This window comes from Sminthopsis crassicaudata, chromosome 2 (assembly GCF_048593235.1).
Source record: "Sminthopsis crassicaudata isolate SCR6 chromosome 2, ASM4859323v1, whole genome shotgun sequence".
Lineage (NCBI taxonomy): Eukaryota > Metazoa > Chordata > Mammalia > Dasyuromorphia > Dasyuridae > Sminthopsis > Sminthopsis crassicaudata.
The window spans coordinates 186,446,315-186,464,682 of record NC_133618.1 but is presented as its reverse complement, the minus strand read 5'-3'; positions in this window follow the sequence as shown (position 1 = coordinate 186,464,682).

The window sequence follows — 18,368 nt, the reverse complement described above, 5'->3', positions numbered from 1 at the left end:
AAGGAGAGACTGAAGAATTGGGTATTCAATTAAAAAAAAAACTGAAAAAAAATAAATCCTCATTTAAACACTAAAATCAAAGGTAAGATAAATAAAATTAAGAGTAAAATTATTGAATTAATAACTAGGAGCTGGTTTTATTTAAAAAAAAAATAGACACATGGAGGCAGCTGGGTGGCACAGTGGATAGAGCACCAGCTCTGAATTCAGGAGGACCTGATTTCAAATCTGGCCTTAGACACTTAACACTTCCTAGCTGTGTGACAGTGGGCAAGTCATTTAATCCCAATTGCCTCAGGGAAAAAATGGTTACTTTGATTTAAAACAGAAAGAAGAAACACAGATCATTAATATTAAAATGCCACTGATTAAGATGAAACTAAATCAATTATAAGGAATTATTTTCCCTAGTTATGTGTCAGTAAATTTAATAATCTAAGTGAAATGGAAGAATCTTTATAAAATACAAATTGTAAAGATTACCAGAAAAGGAAATGGAATAAATTTAATTTAGAAAAAAGAAATTTAACCAACTATGAATGAACTTCCTAAGAGAAAAAACATTAGGACTGATAGATTTAAAAGTTAGTTCTATCAAATAATTAAAGGTCAATTATTTAATTAATATTAAATAAATTATCTAGAATTACAGTAAAAAATTAAGAACAATAACAACAAATCAAAACAAAATGTACAAATTAAATCAGATGTAAGTAATTGAAGAGATATTGTTTATTCATAGACAGCACCACTATAACTAAAATAACAATTTTGCCCAAACTAATTTACAATTCAACTCCATTCTAATTAACTACAATATAACTTACAAAATTAGAAAAAAATAACAATTCATTTGGAAAAATAAATAATCAAGAAGGTCAAAGGGAATAATGAAAAAAATTGCAAAAGGTAGCTTAGCTAAATAAGATATTAAACTGAACCATAAGATGGTAATTTGTTAGGATTCTTACAAGGTGCTAAGTTACTGGAATGGATAAGAGACAGTAATTATCTAATTTAGCATTGTTCAGTATGATTGATCTGACCCTACAAGGAGAGGTTATGGGCTAGAACTTGAAACAAGGTACTAAGCGTAACTGAGGAGATAATTGTTAAATCTAATTTAGCATTGATTTAATCCTACAACAAATAATGGTTTCCTAGTGATGAAATGATTGGTGTATGCATAGTGTACAGCATATAAGCAAGGAGCTCTCACATGTCCACTGTAACCCACAAGCCCACTCTCAGAGGCAGAGCCAGATTCATTTCCACTTCCACCTTTGTGCTGGCTGGAGACATTGGGAAGACTAGAGGCTGAAGCTGGCAGAGACAAAGGACTAGCAGCAAGAGCTCTCTGGAACCAAGGAGAGAGGAAGGCCTTCAGAAAACTAGCCGAGCCCAATTGAAGGAGATAAGATTTTGGAAGAGACAATAAAGGATTTGGACTTTATAACTCCTTGTTGCATTTGAGGTGATTATTTAAACTCAACTGAAACTAAGGCTACTTCCAGAAGCTTCCCAAGAAACCTGCTCCCAGAGAATGATTACAATTTAGAGAACAGACCATTACAGTAAGTTTCAATACTATCTAAATTATTTTTTGACTAAGAAATAGAAAGATAGATCAATGGGATAGAGTGAATATATAGTTTACAGCACTAAATAAAAATAATGACATATTTGATAAGAGTAAAGACAAGATTTGGGGATAAAAATTCATTATTTGGTAACAATTGTTAGGAAAATTGGAAAGCAGTATGGCAGAAACTAGGTATGGACAACTATCTTACATCATTTATCAAGATAAGGTAACAATGTATACATGACAAATATAAAGAGATTTTACAGCAAAATTAGAAGAACATGGATTATATTACTTATTCAGACACAAATAGGAAAACATCTTACGAATAAATAAGAAATTGAGAGGAAAATTAAATGTGAAGTGGATCATTTAGATTACATTGAATTAAGTATTTGTACAAATAAAACAAATATAGCCAAGATCAGAAGGACAGAAGAAAATTAGAGATTTTTTTTATATTTTATAAAGGTCTTAAGTCTAAAATATATAAAGAAATTTGCCAAATCTATGAGAATATGAAATATTTCCTAATTGACAAATAGTCACATGATATGAAAAACAGTTTCCTAATGAAGAAATTAAAACAATTTATAGTCATATGAAAAAATGTTATATTTTATATTTGTATGATATAAATATGTTATAAATCATTATTGATTAGAGAAATGAAGATTAAAAAAAAAAAACAAAAACAAAAAAAACAAACCTTGAGGTGTCCTTTTATACTTACCAGATTGGTTAAAATGATAGATTGGGAATGTGACAAATGTTGGAAAGGATATGGAAAAATTAGGATACATTCATTATACGAATTGTGAGCTGAAGCAACTATTTGGCAGAGTAATCTGTAATTATGCCCAAAGAGTTATATCCTCTCATGAAGCAATACTATTACTTTGTCTGTTCCCAAAGATGATTATGGGAAAAGGAAAAGAACATTATATGTTTTAAAATGCTAAAAAATGCTATAAACATCTCTCTGTTGTAGTAAAGAATTGGAAATTGCAAGAATACTGATTAATTGGAGAATGGCTGAACTAGTTATCATATATATTTGTGATACAATATTATTGTGTTGTTACAAATTATGAATTTAATGGTTTTAGAAAAAACAAATGGAAATATTTACCAGAAATAATGAAGGGTGAGATAAACAGTTTGAAGAGAAATTGGGAAGAACAATGTTGTTTTAAGAATGACTGAGTTAAATAAGTTATTTAGTCTATTCTAAATAAAATAATTAACTATTAAGGATATATGAAGAAAGATGAATTCTACATCCAGGGGGGGGGGGGGAATAATAAATTGGAGTATGTACAAAAAATTCACATGTATCTATTTTATTATATTTTATTAATTATATTTATTATACTTATAATTTGTTATATTATTCTCTATTATATGTTATTATGCATGTATATGTATATGTTTGCACATGTATCTGTCTAATGGCAACCATCTCTATGGTGTGATGGAGGGGTAAAAAAATGAATTTGCAGGATAATTTTGTTGAATCTTTGAAAGGAATTAGTGGGTTTATGTTTTATATGTGTAAATAAAAATTGTATATCTAGGATTATAATTTGTAGTTTGAAAGAAAATTTGAGATAGAGCTGAGTATGTGAATCTACAAAAGCAAAGCAATGTTGAAACAGAGAGGAATTAGATAGGGGCAGGAGTTGCTGATAGGTCTGGAATCCTACTCTCACCAGGAATGTGTTAAATATAGATTAAATGTATAGTTAGAAGAATATAAAAGGCTTCTAATTTCAGAAGAAAATGAGGGTAAAGAGATGGGGGGAGGATAAAGGAGGGATTTTTAGAGGGATCCCTACTCACTTCAGATCATAGTTAAAACACTTAGAAAGAAATACAAGTAATATAAGTATTCTAATTCATAAAGAAATAAGAGGATGAGGGAATAAAATGGGAGGTTCATAATGATGTATATATTAATGGGAATGTGATAAGATATGCAGATTAAGAGAAATGGGATAAGGGTGGGGGGAGAAGATAAGAGAGATATCCTTGAAGGAAGGGTTGGTTAAGTATATAGGAGGGAAAGGCAATGGGTAGAAATGAAGCAGAGGAATTAGGAGGGATAGGAAAGAAGATACATACAAACATAATAATAAAGATCAGAAATAGAATTTATTAGCTAAAAAGAAAAGCACATGTATTAATCATGATTTCAGACAAAATTAAAGCTAAAATAGATTTAATCAAAAGAGAATAATAGGGAGACTACACTGTATGTCAAGTATATTAATCAATTTTGTTTTAAACTATTTTTAAAAACTATTAAAATAAGAGAATAAGAGTGGAATATTGCTGTTGTGTAGGAAATGATGAGTTGGCAGACTTTGAAAAATATGGAAAGACTTGGACGTATGAAGGAAGATGTTATCCTCCTTTAGAAAAACAGAGGATAAACAAGCATAGTACAGTCTTACACAAACATAATATATTTGAAAGCATATGCATATATATGTGTATGAGTATAGATATCTATGTGTTTGCTTGTATGTGTGTATATATAATATGCATGTGTGCAAATGCATATAGGTAATATGCATTATTTACATATATATAAGTATAATGTATTTGTCTATATCTATATCTATAGATCTAGATCTATATCTCATGCTCAATTTTACCCTTTTTGTGGGGAGGCAGAAAAAAGAATGAAGTAAAAGGTACACAACAGAGAATAAAAGAAAACAAGATGGAAATAAAGAAAGGATACATAGCTCTGAACACAATGTCTGGTATTATTATGTAGACTTTCTTTAAAAGGAAATGTATTGCTTTATATTTTGAATACCCTCATATTCTGCTGTTCACATGGCAATTTTATTGTATTTGGTATTTAAGTTTTAAATTAATTAATAAAAAAATAAAACACACACATAAAGAAAAGAAACACATGGAATTAAAATAAATGTCAGGAACAAAATCTAATATGTTTGAGTTAAACTAAAAAAGGAGGGAGAGGCAATCATGATCTCAGACAAAGCAAGAGGAAATATAATTACACATAAAAGGTATAATCAGGAAAAATACATTTTTGCTAATAGATGCCACTGACAATGAAACATCAAAATATTTTATAATAAGTTTTTTTTTTTTTTTTTTTTTTTGGTAAAGACCTCATTTCTCAAATATGTAGTGTATAATACTAAGTTAAATATATATATATATATTATATATACTATATATACATATATATAATGAATTATTCCTCAATTAATAAATGTTCAAAAGATATAAACAAAGAATTTTCAGAAAAAGAAATCTAAACTACCTATGAAATTTCATATGAAAAAATGTACTAAATTATTATTAACTAGAGTAAGTAAATTTAAACAGCTCTAAGATATCACTTAAGAGTTATCAGAACTGACATGTTGGAAATTGGAAGGTTCTTGGTGGGTTTTCCTGGAGGTCTTGAAGCAGCCTTCTTTTCAGCAGATTAATCACCACAAGAACAGGTGTTAAAAGTCCAAATCCTTTAATTATCTCTTTCAAAATGTAGTTTCCTTGCCTGGGGCCCAGGCTAGCTTTCTTAGAGGCCTTCAGGAGTCTTGATTTCAGTGGAGAAGTGCAGGAGGCCAGGCCAGCCACCAAGATGCTGATGAAGATGGAATGAAGTTGTCTTTCCTTGGCTCTTGCCTCCATAACACTTGTCCTCTCTGGCTCTGAGTCCCAGCTTTTATGCTCTACACTGAATATAAACCAATCCTTATATCACTAGGAAATCATTATTTTTTTGTAAGATTAAATCAATTATACTGAACTTAGAGAACTATTAATCACTATGCTAAACTAGATAACCATTGTCTCATCAATTCTACTGACTTAAGGCTTTGTAAGAATCAATCCTTGTTTCAGAGTTCTGGCCCATAACAGGACATAATGAGGGAAAAATAGGTACTCCAATGAACTGTTTCTAGGATAGTAAAGTGATCCAGCCATTTTTTAGATCAATTTAGATCAAACCCACAGAGATATAACATATTACATACCCTCTGATTTAGCAGTTAAATAATTAGATCTTATCCTAACATGATCAAACAAAAGTTTTGCATTAATGCATATGCATATGCATATATATATGTATATATATATACATGCATGTCAATATGTTTTTATATATAAGTATATATATATATACATATATATATTTTTATAAAATATATCAACATGTATATACACACAGAAATATTTGTAAAAACTCTTTTTGTGGTAACAAAGAATTGAATATTGAAGGGAACTATTTGAGAAATGGTTGATCAACTTGTGTGATATGATTGTGATAAATATTGTTGTGCTTTAAGTATTTACTGGGTAACTGGTTTTGGTAAAATTAAAAAAAAAAACAAGAACAGAACAAAACAAAACAAACAACAGAAAAAAAAAACATACAATCAATATGAGTTGATTCAAACTAAAGCAAGAAAAACTAGATTATCGTTCACAGTAACATCAATGTTGTAATGATGATCATTTGTGAAAGACAGCTTCTCTGCTCAATGCAGTGATCTAATATAATTCCAAATGATACATGACAAAAAAAGAAATACTATTGACCTCAATAGAGAAAACTGATTAACTTTGAGTACCAACTGAAATGTAAATTTCTTGCTTTTTTGTAAATATGACTAATATTAAAATATGTTTTGCATGAATTTACTTCTATAATTGATATTACATCATTTGCCTTCTCAGGGATTGGGGGAGGATTTCTCTTAATTTGCCTTTCTGTAATCAATAGGGACTTTAGTGCATTTTTTCATATCATCATAGATTTATTTGATTTATAGTTTCTTTTTTATTTGAATACACAAAAATTCAAAGTTACTTCACTACCCATTGGAGGCATAATCTTCCTTCTCTCCTACGTCCCCCTGCCCCTCCCTTTCTACCACTACTACCAACAACATTCAGTTTGGGGAAGTGAATGAGATTATGTTCTTAGTATAACTTGATTCCCATAGTGTAAAGTCCCAGTTTTAAGCCCCAAATCCCCACTTTGGGCTCAACTCCCAGGAAACTTGACCATTCAGGGCTTCTTCCATGATAGTCTGGTTGCCTACATTGCTCCACTTTCAATCTTGGCCCCATGGCTCAGTAAAGAATAAGGAATAACAAGAAAGTTCTGGGAAAAAAGAAAACTCACCAATAATAACACATAAATGAGGCAATTCGTTTTTTATAGTAGATAGAGTGCTGGGTATGGACTCAGTAACCCCTGAGTGAGACACTAGTTATGATATTTTTGGATGTCATTTAAATCTCTTATTTCCACAGTTTCCTCATCTGTAAAACTGGATAAAAAAATATTGCCTACTTCTCAGGGCTGTTGGGAAGATCAAATGAGATATCTGTAGACTGTTGGAAGGATTAAATAAGATATTTGTATAATGCCTAGGACAATTCTGGGACATAGTAGTCACTTTGCAAATGTGACCATTATTTATTTATTTATTTAAGTATTATTAACAAAGGAATCATTACACTAAAACAAATGAATGAACAGGGGAAAATGGCAATTAATAAATAATTGCTGATAGATATATAGAAAAACAGATAAATAGACAGACAGACAGATAGATAGGTAGAAACTTTGACATGATAGCAGATAGCAACTACTGGGGAATTAGGAAGAGCTTCATATAGGAGAATGAATGTTAAGTGGAAACCTACATGGAGCTTTAAGAGTTTCAAGTGGTGTTTTCTGTTAAGAAGTAGTTATAAGATCTAATTAAACTAGAAACTTCTAAGGGTAATAACTGTGATCATTTTAATTTGTGTTCTTAGTTCTCAGTGACTCTGATTCTATTCCACGATATCTTATATACCAAAGAACTTAATAAATGTGTTGATTATTGAATTCAACAATACTACACTGAATAAACATAACTTAGTTTTTTTTCCTATGAACTTATTTCTTTAAATGTTTTAATTTATATGGGCATATAATTAATATGAGGAAAGATTAGAAAGATTAAAAAAAATGATTTTCAGGCCTGAGAGTTTTGGTTTTTTTTGAGAAAGTTAATTATACAAACTCCCAGGAATAATAATATCTCAACATTCTCTTTTAACATAGGAATAATTTATATTTTCACTCTGGATGTAATTAGTAAAAGTATTGCTCTCACTGAAATTTTTCATCAATATTGTATAATAGAAACATTTTACAAATCTTCCTTTATTTATTACTTCCTTTATTTATTACAAATATTCCTTTATTTATAAAGGAATGGAGATATGTATTTTGCACATGAATTTATAATTAACATGAGAAATTATAAAATTATGAAATGGGCTGGCACTCCTGGATATTTGGACACTCACCAGGAAAGACTATGATAGGGAGTGGGGAAAGGAAAAGCAGCAATATTTTAATAAATTATGAAAAAAGAATAGAGGAACAATGAAAAATAGGGAAGGATACAGAGGCAGATGGCATGTCTTGGACACTAAGGAATGGAATGGGGTAGAGGATGCAGAGGGAAAGAAATATCACCATTAATAAAAACTATATGATCATCTCAATAGATGCAGAAAAAGCATTTGATAAAATCCAACATCCATTCCTACTAAAAACGCTTGAGAGTATAGGAATAAATGGACTATTCCTTAAAATAATAACGAGTATATATTTAAAACCGTCAGTAAAAATCATATATAATGGCAATAAACTAGAACCTTTCCCTGTAAGATCAGGAGTGAAACAAGGTTGCCCACTATCACCTTTACTATTCAATATAGTACTAGAAATGCTAGCCTCTGCAATAAGAGCCGAGAAAGAGATGCAAGGAATCACTCTTTGCAGATGACATGATGGTATACTTAGAGAACCCCAAAGACTCTGCTAAAAAGCTATTAGAAATAATTCAGAATTTTAGCAAAGTTGCAGGATACAGAATAAATCCACATAAACCCTCAGCATTTTTATACATTACCAACACAATCCAACAGCAAGAGAGACAAAAAGAAATCCCATTCAAAATAACGGATGATAGTATAAAATATTTGGGAATATATCTACAAAAGGAAAGTCAGGAATTATATGAGCAAAACTACAAAACACTTGCCACAAAAATAAAGTCAGATTTAAATAACTGGAAAGACATTAAGTGCTGTTGGATAGGCTGAGCAAATATAATCAAGATGACATTACTGCCTAAACTAATCTATTTATTTAGTGCTATACCAATCAGACTCCCAAGAAACTATTTTAATGACCTAGAAAAAATAATAACAGAATTAATATGGAACAACAAAATGTTGAGAATTTCAAGGGAAATAATGAAAAAAAAATAAATGAAGGTGGTCTAGCTGTACCTAATCTAGAACTATATTATAAAGCAACAGTCACCAAAACCATTTGGTATTGGCTAAGAAATAGACTAGTTGATCAGTGGAATAGGTTAGGTTCACAAGGCAAGATAGTGAATAAAAATAGCAATCTAGTGTTTGACAAACCCAAACATCCCAACTTTTGGGATAAGAATTCATTATTTGACAAAAACTGCTGGGAAACCTGGAAATTAGTATGGCAGAAACTAGGCATGGACCCACATTTAACACCACATACTAAGATTAGATCAAAATGGGTCCAAGATTTAGGCATAAAGAACGAAATCATAAATAAATTGGAGGAACATGGGATGGTTTACCTCTCAGACTTGTGGAGGAGGAAGGAGTTTGTGTCCAAGGGAGGACTAGAGACCATTATTGATCACAAAATAGAACATTTTGATTACACCAAATTAAAAAGTTTCTGCACAAACAAAACTAATGCAAACAAGATTAGAAGGGAAGTAACAAATTGGGAAAACATTTTTACAGTTAACGTTTCTGATAAAGGCCTCATCTCCAAAATATACAGAGAATTTACTTTAATTTATAAGAAATCAAGCCATTCTCCAATTGATAAATGGAGACCATTTCATAAATGTTACACCATTTGTAACGTGCCCTCCTGGCAGTTACAATTACTAGTCTGTCCTATGTCCAACAGAGTACCTTTGACCACTGACCATTGCAGTGTGAACTCTACCCTGCTCGCCTCCTCTGAGGCCTTCAAAGGTCTCTGGCCATGATCTCTTGAATCTATAGTTCAATAACTGGTAGTACACTCAAGAACAGCCACGTGTAATCTTAAAAGCCTTTATTATACCTACTCACATAATGCCCTGACTTGATGCCCTGACTTGTTGGTTCCTGAATGAACACCTGGTCAGAAGACCCATGTGTTCACTACCAAACTCCTTACCTCTTTTCGCTATCCATCTTGGATTGGCCACCCTGGCTAGGGAAATATCACTCATGGAAACAAGGTTTGGAGTTGGGAATTCTCAACATCATGAGCATGACAGAGAAGGTAGGGTTCTGGGGAAAGGGTCAAAGTTTAAGGTTATTTTTTTCTATTTTTTTTCTAGGGGGGGAACTCTTTTTTTGTGTGTGTCATCTTGGGTTAGTTCATTAACATATCTAAATCATCCCAAAGTTATCAGGAAAACTTCAAGTTACCTCAAAGTTACTAGCACCTTTTTGATGTTCTTAGGAGCTCCAGATGTCTGGATTTTTTCTGTAATTATGTATCATAGAAGCAGAATTTTGACAAGCAGCACCTAGTTGATTTCTCCTGACTTCACATATATTATTAGGAAGTGAATTTCAGTTAGAATCTGATACAATGTTTGTAAATTATGTATCCTTTATCTTTGTGACAGTTTGTATGTGACCTCTAAGTTTCTCTTCTCAATCTTATTTCCTGCTATTTTTCTAATGAAATAGAAAAGGAGGGGGCTGTTATTGGGGCAAGAGTAAGGCATAATTTCAATACAGCCTTCCACTATAAAAACTTTTAGAAATTTCCTAGTTTATTTTTTCATGTTGAAAATAAATTATCTTCTTTAAGCATGGTGCTTTTGGGCGGAGCCAAGATGGCAGGGAAGATACACATGAATTTCTAAACTCCCTTCTTCCCTCAATACCAACTAGTTAAATCAGCCTCAAAAATAATGCTGGACTGATAAAAACCATATGAATTAGAAGCATAACTCACTAGACGAAGAGAATCCGGAATTTCGACAGAAAAGGTCGCTTCCTAAGGGGAGGAAAAAAAAAAGACCAGCACAGACAGGGTTGGACTAGGGGCTAGCACATTGTGCCAAACAGGATGGGGAGAACTCTAGGATCAGAGAAGTCACTGAGATCTGAAGGAATATGGCATGAGCAGATAGTTTTACTCTGTGTATAAAACAGCAGATCAGAAGAGAAATCAAAGCCACTTTAAAATAAAAAGCCAGAAAATATAATCACCCCAAACCGGAAGTGACCTAACACCTATCTCAGCATGGCTTTGCAGCTGCCTGCTGCTCTCCTGGGTTTTTCCTTGAGGCAGTTAAGAACCAACAGTTGAGAACACAGCCTGGGGCAGCCTCTAATCTACATAGTGCAGGGTTCAGCCTGAGGCAGTGGAACTCTTGCAGCATCGAAACTCCAGCAAAAGCAGAACTCCCACAGCAGCAGAACCTCATCAGCAGGGACTGTGCTTCTGAGGCAAACACTTAAAGGTTTGAGCACAGGGACTTTTCATTTTAGCAGCTAATATCCACGGCCCCATGAAAGGCTTTGGCTGGGGTTTGTGACGCTTTCACTTTTCAGCCCTGAGCCTCAGGGCAGTTGCTAGGTTACACAGCAGGAGTCCTTCACTGGGCACTCCTCCCAAAACGCAGCCATGCTAACCACCTCTAAGTCATTTCTGGAAGGGGAGAGGACCTCTCCCACAGCTCTCTCTTAGCCCAGTCACAGGACTGCTGCATCCTATCCCTGGTCTGGGAGGAAGCTGGTAAATTTCCTACCAGAGGTCAGAACCCAACAGAGTTTTGACAATGAGTAAGAAACTGAAGAGATCGATTGACACCTTCTATACAGAGAAAGAATGGGTATCCAAGCCCAAGGAGGCTCTCAGCAAAGAGTCTTCAGATAACACCCTAAAGGGGAATGATACCTGCCCCCCATCACATAACACTCTCCTAGAAGAGACTATTAAAAAGTTAAGAGAGTTTGAAGAAAAATGGGGAAAGGAAAGAGAAGCTATGATAGAGAATCACAACTTTCTGAAATTGGAGTTGGAAAAAATAAAGAATTCACAAGAGGTGCAGGGAAACAAAATATGTGAATTAGAAAAGGTTAAAAAATCACAGGAAAGTAGGATTTCTGAATTAGAAAAAATAAAAAATTCCCAAGAAAGTAGGATTTGTGTTTTGGAAAAAGAAAATAACTCACTAAAAAAAAAAATTAATGAAATGGAAAAAAAAATTCAACAGGGCAAAGAAATTCATTTAAAAACTCAATTGGATATATACAAAAATAACTCAAAAATGTGAATGAAGACAATAACTCATTAAAAATCAGGATGGAACAAATAAAAATGAATGATTCATTGAGAAACCAAGAATCAGTCAAACAAAACAAAACAAACAAACAAACAAAAAAATGAAAAGCTGGAGAATAACATCAAATATTTCCTGGGAAAATCTATAGACCTGGAAAATAAATCTAGGAGAGATAATCTGAGGATCATTGGAGTTCCTAAAAATTATGATGAAAAAAAGAGCCTAGATTTTATTTTACAGGAAATCATCAAAGTGAACTGTACAGAGATATTAGAAACAGAAGGGAAAATAGGTGTTGAGAGAATTCATCAAACACCTTCTGAAAAAGACCCTAAAAAAAGAACTCCATGGAACATTGTGGCTAAGCTGCAGAACTACCAAACTAAGGAAAAATATTGCAAGCAGCTAGGAAAAAACAATTCAAATGTCAAGGTGCCACAATTAGGTTCACTCAATATCTGGCTGCCTCCATATTAAAGGATCGAAAGGCCTGGGACATGATATTCCAAAAGGCAAAAGAACAAGGATTGCAACCAAGAATACACTACCCAGCTAAGTTTAGCATTTTCTTCCATATAAGAAGATGGACATTTACTGAAACAGAGGATTTCCATTTGTTTCTAAGAAAAAACCCCTGACTTAAACGAAAAAAAATTGATCTACATCCACAGGACTCAAGAGAAGCAGAAAAAGGTAAAAAGAACTCTTGAGAACTGTATCTCTTATGTGGATATACAGAAAATCCACATGGATAATTTGATTTTACTGATATAATATAAAAAAAAGAAAGTAGTAAAGGGAAGGGGATAGTATCAGCAAAAGGGAAAGGAGAGATTAAAAAAAAAGGAAGAGTCATAGAAAATTTACCACAACTGAGGGAATTTAGAGAGGGGAAGAAACTCTCATCATAGTAGGCTCAAAGAATAAATAATTGACATATTTGTTTTTCAGAAAATTCTCTCTCACCTCATTATAATGTAGTAGAGGAAAAAGGAAAAGGAAAAGAGAAATAAGGGAAGGGTACAAGAAAAAGGAAGGGACTGAAAAGGAGGGGGGGATGGATACTAAAAAGGGAGGGATGCATGTCACAAGCTGGGTCCATAAATTCATTACTGGGGAAAGGGTTCAGGGGGAATAAGAATTAAAAAAACATAATTAGGGGATAATATGATTGCAGGACATACAGAATTAATAATTTTAACTGTTAATGTGAATGGGATGAACTCTTCCATTAAATGGAGGCAGATTACAGACGACATCAAAAGTCAGAACCCCACAATATGTTTTTTACAGGAAAAATATTTAAAGCAGGGTGATAAATACAGAGTAAAGGCAAAAGGTTGGAGCAGAATCCATTATGGTTCAGGTGAAGCCAAAAAAGCAGGGGTAGCCATCCTTATCTCAGATCAAGGAAAAGCAGAAATTGATCTAATTAAAAGAGATAAGGAAGGAAACTATTGACCCGACCTGCGGGTCTCGAACAAGGGGGTCTGAAGCCGCGTGACAACCTGTAAGCAAAGCTAGTAAGGCAACAACCTGGGAATGGGTGAAGAAAGCAAGAGGCGGAGACAACTCTGTGCAAAGCAGAATAGCTCATTTATTGGAGGAAAGTACAAGGCTTATATATGTTTCCAGAGTATAGGTTTGAAAAAACAGTTCTGTGACTACATGACTAGGGGTGGTGGTTAAGGAACATCTGGTGGTAGATATGTGTGACCTTGTGATATTTTATGGCAGGATGTTCTCAGGCTAAGAAAGAATGCTTTATTGTTAACACCTGGGCTTTATGACCTTCAAGGCAGGATGTTCTCATGCTTCACTGTATTGCTTATCAGTTCTTGGTATTTGGGGTGTGGGGCAGAGGCTCCAGCAAACTATATCCTGCTAAAAGGTAGCATAGACAATGAAGCCATATCAATACTAAATATATATGCACCAAGTGCTATAGCATCTAACTTCCTAAAGGAGAAGTTAAGAGTGTTGCAAGAAGAAATAGACAACAAAACTATAATAGTGGGAGATCTCAAACTTGCACTCTCAGAACCAGATAAATCAAACCACAAAACAAATAAGAAAGAAATTAAAGAGATAAAGAGATCATTAGAAAAATTAGGTATGATAGACCTTTGGAGAAAATGGAATGGTGATAGAAAGGAGTATACTTTCTTCTCAGCAGTTCATGGAACCTATACAAAAATTGACCATATATTAGGGCATAAGATCTCAAAATTAAATGCAGGAAGGCAGATATAATAAATGCCTTCTTCTCAGATCACAATGCAATAAAAACTACATTAAAAAAGAAGTTAGGGGTAAATAGACCAAAAAGTAATTGGAAACTAAATAATCTCATCTTAAAGAATGACTGGGTGAAACAGCAAATTATAGAAACAATAATTTCACCCAAGATAATGACAACAATGAGACATCATACCAAAATTTGAGGGATGCAGCTAAAATGGTAATAAGGGGAAATTTTATATCTTTAGAGGCTTACTTGAATAAAATAGAGAAAGAGAAGATCAGTGAATTGGGGCTGCAACTTAAAAAGCTAGAAAAAGACAAAATTAAAAACCCCCAGTCAAAAACTAAGCTTGAAATTCTAAAATTAAATGGAGAAAACAATAATATAGAAAGTAAAAAAAAAAACTATTGAATTAATAAATAAAACTAAGAGTTGGTTTTATGAAACACCCAATAAAATAGATAAACCTTTGGTAAATCTGATCAAAAAAAGGAAAGAAGAAAATTAAATTACTAGTTTTAAAAATGAAAAGGTGGATCTTTGCACCAATGAAGAAGAAATTAGAGAAATAATGAGTCACTTTGCCCAACTAAATTTTATTTGCCATTAATATGATAAGTTAATTGAAATTGATGACTACCTCCAAAAATATAGGCTTCCTAGATTAACAGAGGAAGAGGTAAACTGCTTAAATAGTCCCATTTCAGAAAAAAAGAAATAGAAAAAACTATTAATCATCTCCCAGCAAAAAATCCCCAGGACCAGATGGAGTTACATGTGAATTCTACCAAACATTTAAAGAACAATTAGCCCCACAGTTATATAAACTATTTGAAAAAATAGGGGATGAAGGAGTGCTACCAAACTCCTTTTATGACACAGACATGGTACTGATACTTGAACTAGGTAGGTTAAAAACTGAGAAAGAAAACTATAGACCAATCTCCTTAATGAATAGTGATGCTAAAATCTTAAGATATTAGCAAAAAGACTTCAGAAAATCATCCTCAGGATAATACACTACGACCAAGTGGGATTTATACCAGGAATGCAGGACGGGTTTAATATTAGGAAAACTATTAGTATAATTGACCATATTAATAATCAAATTAAAAAAAATATGATCATCTCAATAGATGCAGAAAAACATTTGATAAAATCCAACATCCATTCCTACTAAAAACACTTGAGATTATAGGAATAGATGGCGTATTCCTTAAAAAAATAATGAGCATATATTTAAAACTTCAGTAAACATCATATGTAATGGCGATAAACTAGAACCTTTCCCTGTAAGATCAGAAGTGAAACAAGGTTGCCCAGTACTACCATTAGTATTCAATATAGTACTAGAAACTCTAGCCTTGGCAATAAGAGCCGAGAAAGAGATTCAAGGAATTAGAGTAGGTAATGAAGAAATCAAACTATCACTCTTTGCAGATGACATGATGGTATACTTAGAGAACCCCAAAGACTCTGTTAAAAAGCTATTAGAAATAATTCCGAATTTTAGCAAAGTTGCAGGATACAAAATAAATCCACATAAATCCTCAGCATTTTTATACATTACCAACACAATCCCAGAGCAAGAAATACAAAGATAAATTCCATTCAAAATAATAATCAATAGTATAAAATATTTGGGAATATACCTACCAAAGGAAAGTCAGGAATTATATGTGCAAAATTACATAACACTTATCACAAAAATAAACTCAGATTTAAACAATTGGAAAGACATTCAGTGCTCTTGGATAGGCCGAGCGAATATAATAAAGATGACAATACTCCTTAAACTAATCTATTTATTTAGTGCAATACCAATCAGACTCCCAACAAAATATATTAATTTCAAGGGAAGTAATGAAAAAATAAATAAATGAAGGTGGTCTAGCTATACCTAATCTAGAACTATATTATAAAGAAACAGTCACCAAAACCATTTGGTATTGGCTAAGAAATAGACTAGTTGATTTAGTTGATCAGTGGAATAGGTTAGGTTCACAGGGCAAGATAGTGAATAAAAATAGCAATCAAATGTTTGACAAACCCAAAGATCTCAACTTTTGGGATAAGAATTCATTATTTGACAAAAACTGCTAGGAAAACTGGAAATTATTATGGCAACAACTAGGCATGGACCCACATTTAACACCACATACTAAGATAAGATCAAAAAGGGTCCAAGATTTAAGCATAAAGAACGAAATCATAAATAAATTATAGGAACATAGGATAGTTTACCTCTCAGACTTGTGGAGGAGGAAGGAATTTGTCTCCAATTAATAAATGGTCAAAAGATATAAACAGACAATTTTCAGATGATGAAATTGAAACTATATCCACTCATATGAAAGATTGTTCCAAATTACTACTGATCAGAGAAATGCAAATTAAGACAACTCTGAGATACCACTACACACTTGTCATATTGGCTAAGATGGCAGGAACAAATAATGATGAATGTTGAAGGGGATGTGGGAAAACTGGAGAACTAATGCCTTGTTGGTGGAATTGTGAAAGAATCCAACATTCTGGAGAGCAATTTGGAACTATGCCCCAAAAGTTATCAAACTGTGCATACCCTTTGATCCAGCAGTGCTACTACTGGGCTTATATCACAAAGAAATACTAAAATTGATAAAGGGACCTGTATATGCCAAAATGTTTGTGGCAGCTCTTTTTGTAGTAGCTAGAAACTGGAAAATGAATGGATAAACATATGGATACGTACATATGGATATACAAACATATATGTTTTTGCTAGGGATAAAAAGCTCATTTTCCTGAGTATGAAATGGATAAACTCATGACTACATTATAGTTTGTTTGAGTGTTTTAGTGAACTGAAAGGTTCATATGTATCTTTTCCCCTAGAACATTAGTTTCTTCAGGGCAAAGATTATTTCTCTTTTCTCCTTTGTACTAAAAAAAAAAAAAAAGCCCAACAGTTTATTTACCTTTAAATAAAAGTCATTATCAGCAGTGTGGTATGGCAACAAAGATACAAAAAATAAAACAAAAGAAAAAACAACGAACTCCAAAACAAAACAAAGCAAACATGTAATCTTATGATACATTGTTGCATTAAGTGAGGCTAGTATTGTTTAGAATTATTGAAATTATAATAATTTTCTAGTACTCTGATGAATACTATATTTATTTCTACGGATCTTGTTTTAGGAAGGATATTATTAAATTGTAGGAATACATAACTAAACACTTATCAACTTTGATTACTTGAATGAATGACATTTAGAAAGAATAAATATAAAGTTCTCAGTGTTGATTAGAAAAGTTATTGATTAAATAACAGAAGAGATGTAAGATTAATTCAACCAACATGATCTGGAAGCTAATAGTATGCTATAATTAATGAATAGAGAGACTACATGAATCCATGTGTACTATCCAGAATGAGGTATAATACTCATACTGAACTCTTCCCTAGTTAGATCATATCTGGTATATTAATGTCTATCTATCTATCTATCTATCTATCTATCTATCTATCTATCTACCTCTCTTAGCAAATCATTTATATATCTTAGATATCAAACCATTATCGGAGAAATCTTCATTCCAAATATTCCTGTGGAATTGGTTGTAAAACATTGAAGACACTGGATCAAAGCCATCCAGCGTGATAGGCAAAGCAGGATTGCAGCTGTTCAAAAGAAATGTGAGTTCTACAGATTCAATATCTCCATTCCAAATATTCATATAATTATTATTTAAACCCAATCTGTGGTAGAGTTTCCTGAACCCCTAATAGTCCTAACAACTGCTGTTGGACATACCATATCCTGACTCTAACATAACTTTGTTATTTTGTTCCTTTTTGAGAATGAAGGACAATTAACTGCCAATGAATTTTCCAATTACTTATTTATGAGCCTTTTTAAAATGGTTTTAATGGTTAGGTTTCTAGTTTAGTCTGTTGGATGTATATAGCCCTTAAAATAATGAATATTTTGAAGATGGCGGAGAAGAAACACACGACTCTGTGAACGTCCTTACTCCTCACAACCAATTAGATAAATCAGCCTCAGAAATAGCGCTGGACTGATAGATATCACAAGGACTGGAAGCACGACTTACCAGCTGAAGAGAATCT